The sequence below is a fragment of the Pteropus vampyrus genome, unplaced genomic scaffold, assembly GCF_000151845.1.
Source record: "Pteropus vampyrus isolate Shadow unplaced genomic scaffold, Pvam_2.0 Scaffold491, whole genome shotgun sequence".
NCBI lineage: Eukaryota > Metazoa > Chordata > Mammalia > Chiroptera > Pteropodidae > Pteropus > Pteropus vampyrus.
The window spans coordinates 97,498-101,025 of record NW_011889272.1 but is presented as its reverse complement, the minus strand read 5'-3'; positions in this window follow the sequence as shown (position 1 = coordinate 101,025).

Below are 3,528 nucleotides of genomic sequence, written 5' to 3'. Positions count from 1 at the left end.
GAAACAGAGCTACTGATCCACAGGGAGTTTCGGCTCCTACAAACTTCTGTCCTAAAAGGGGGAAAAACGAAAGCAAGATCATGGGCACAGATTCCACCTGGAAGCTCGTGGGGGAGGTGACTACTCCCTGGGCCATGCTCCGGGGAACTGGCCCTCATCACTGATCGCTAGAATATTCACCTGGCTTCTCCACACGAGGAACACGAGGACCCCCGTCTCAGGAGGGGACCACGGCTGAATCTCAGCGAGGCCGAATGCATCTGTCTGGACCCTTCGCCGTAAACCGTTGAGCTTAACACGGACGAGTCTCAGGCACCAAATGAAATGGTCGGAAAAGACTCTCCAAGAGGGCGCATCAGACATGACGCTGACGAGGTCAGAAACGGTGCCAAAAATCACAAAAAAAAGCTGCAGCAAAGACCAGACTGCTGAGAAATCTGGAAATAACGGCCTGGCCTGGCCCGGGGTGAGACAGTCGGGTTTGCCTGGAGACGGGAAAGACAGCTCATTTTCTAAGCAATGCTGTTGAGATGTGTGTTAATATCTATTCTCCCCTCTCTGTAGCAGTAGCTCTCAATCTAGAGAGATTTCACCAGCCGGGGACATTGGGCCATGTCTGGAGATACTTTTACTTCTCATAAGCAGGGAGACGGGTGCTACTGGACCCCAGTTGGGTAGAGGGAGGCCAGAGACTTTGGCTCTCCACGTTGCCTGTGCTTGGCTGTCCTCAGCCTGCATCTGAGTGGTTCGCTGTGGCTCAGAAGCCAGGGTGCCCGCAGCTCAGCGACAGCCTCGGCGCCCGGATCTCGGGCACTACCGGTTACTGACTCCTCAATAGGTGAACACGCAGACAGTGACGACCTCTGATGTCGGATGTCAGCGACACAGAGCCGTGGGCAAGCCCACTGCTTGTTTTTGTATCCCTCACGAGCGGTGTTCATATTTTTAAATAGTTAAAAAAAAAATCACCTGAGTCCCCAGAAGGGTTCTGACCTACGCGCTCCCCTACCTCCGGGTGCCCCACGCCCTGCCTGGCCTCCTGCTCTTTGTCCCCTGTCACCCCCACCCCACCAGCACTCACAGCCACCTCTCATGCCCAGCAGGGACCAGATCTGGGCACCTGCTCTGTGGCAAGACACGGCAGTGGCCGTCCCATGCCACGATAGCTGTGTCATGGCCCACTCAGTGTGCCATGCGGGCAGCGGGCGGGAGCGAGCCTCTCTCCCACCCCATCCTGGTCCCAAGCCCCTCGTCTGCTTCTCAAGCACAGACCCCGATTCGCATCTGGCCCGAGACTCTACAAGTACGTAACTGATCTTGCCAATAAATGCTCATTTTCTCATTTGTGTTTTTCGAAAGATAACTTCCATTTCCCCCTCCCTGCCCTTCTGTCATTGGGCATTTCCGTTCTGCGAGAATCATAAAGAAGTACTGTTCCATAGGGTTTCTATGGGCCGGCGTGGTGGCACTGTGCTGTCGTGGATGCAGCTGGCTTCTGCCAGGTTCCCCCGCCAGGCCCTTCTCAGAGGAGCAAGGTCAGCCTCCATGGTGCACACGCCGGCGGCTCCTGGAGGCAGAGCCCGCGGATGAGTCTGGGGGCCCGCAGATAAGTACTGGGGTTCTCTCATACACCAGCCGCTTGAGCTCAGACCCCGTCCCGGGTCTGCTTCTGGAGAAACCCAAATCTAGACAGTTCTCTAAGTCAGAGCCCAGGTTAAGCACGAAGAAAACCTGGATCAATTAATCGCCTAAAATTATAGCAATGCAGCCACACACAGCTGGGCTTTTAAACTCCTGGCCGTGGACGTTCATGGACAGTTGTCACCCATGGCCTAAAAGCAGGTTGCAGCTTTGACCGACACAGAGAGACTCTAGATACTACAACACAGGCACCAAATTCGAGATAATGAAGGTTTAGTTTTTTTCCCGTTGGGTTCATAAATGTCACATGTGAAAACTAACGGAAATCCGACCCCACAGTAAAATAATATCTCTGTGGAAAAAAGAGCCTCGGAGAAGGGAACATGTGCCCAGCACGTCACATTCTCCATAACTCGACTGAACTGGACCGGAGTTCTCGAGCAGAAAAGATTAAATATCGATCCTTCCTGCGAACGGGGAGCGGGCAATCTCGGTTCTCCATCTCCATGCCTGCATCTCCATCCAGGGAGAGGAGACACTCAAATCGCCCCACGTGTCCGTGATGACTTTCCGAAAGCTTTTCTACAGTCGATGACTTTTGGAGGAACCAATTTACTGAGATCACCTGCCACAATTGTCACTGAAAAAAATTATGATGACCGCACGCCAAGAAAACAGAACTTTATATGAATGCCAGTGAGACGGGAATGTCAGAATTATTAGCTGTTAGCATTAAAACTTCACGCACGTGATCAGGTTGAAAGGACTCTTACTAGATCTCTCAGAGTCTCACGTGGATTTTTTCTTTTTAACATGATTTGATTTGTATCGTAACGGATGGGGAAGTCAGCATTACATACAATAGGTAAGTGACAAGAACGAACCAACTAGATTCAAAAAGATACTTCAAAAACCTGCTTCTCACCATCCTTTTCAGGTACATAATTTCCGTTTTTAACAAGGAAGCACAACGATCTCTTGCTATGACTTCATAAAAGACGAGCTAAGCAATGCTGGTTTCTTTCGACCGTTTTAATTTTTCTTATCCTTATTCCTTCAGTGATTATCAAACTTAAATCCGTCTTCATACTAAAAATATATAGCGGGCTGTTCTATTTAAGTCGAGGCTGGAGTGTTCAGCATTATCCTATGCTTCCCGGAATAGTCTCAGCTCTTCTTGGCACGGATGTCCACGGGGATTTTCTGGTGTCTTTGCAGAAACACATGAGGCTTGCTTCACTGCTCCCCTCAAGTGCCACGGAGGACAAAGCGGTCAGCTTTGACTATCAGGGGAGTTCCCCGTCCTGGCAAGTGAAATGCAGAAGGGGTCCCTTTTTTGAGGCAGAGAGTGTGGGCTTGGGGGGGACAGTGAGATCATTTCTCAGTTTCTGCCTTTCTGTTCTGCTTGTTTGGGATCCTTCTCGAAAAAACGACAATGCACCACCTTGGCCATTACTGGTGTCAACAGCGGCTGCGCATGGCAGCTTGGGTCACTTGCTGTGTGTGAGGAGGAAGGTAACGAACTGCTGAGACCCAGCCAGCCCGCGCAAGACCAGAAATCACGTGTCGCAGCCCGACCCAAACTGCTGGCCCCAGGACCGTGAACGAACCAAACAGTGGGCCATTAACTTCTAGAGTCATTTGTCAAAACATCCAAAGCTGACCGATACAAATACTTAAAAGGATTCTAAATTTTCTTTTTACTCTAATGAGCGTACAGGAGTTGTGACCTGAAAATTATTCCCCGACTACTCCAAAAAGCAACGTTTTCAGTCATAAAAAACATTTTTTCCTTAAAAACACTTTTCGAAAAAAAAATCAAATGATCAGAAAGCAGAAAGCAAGGAAAGGCACCAGAGGTCATCATCTAAAGCATGTTCACAGTCC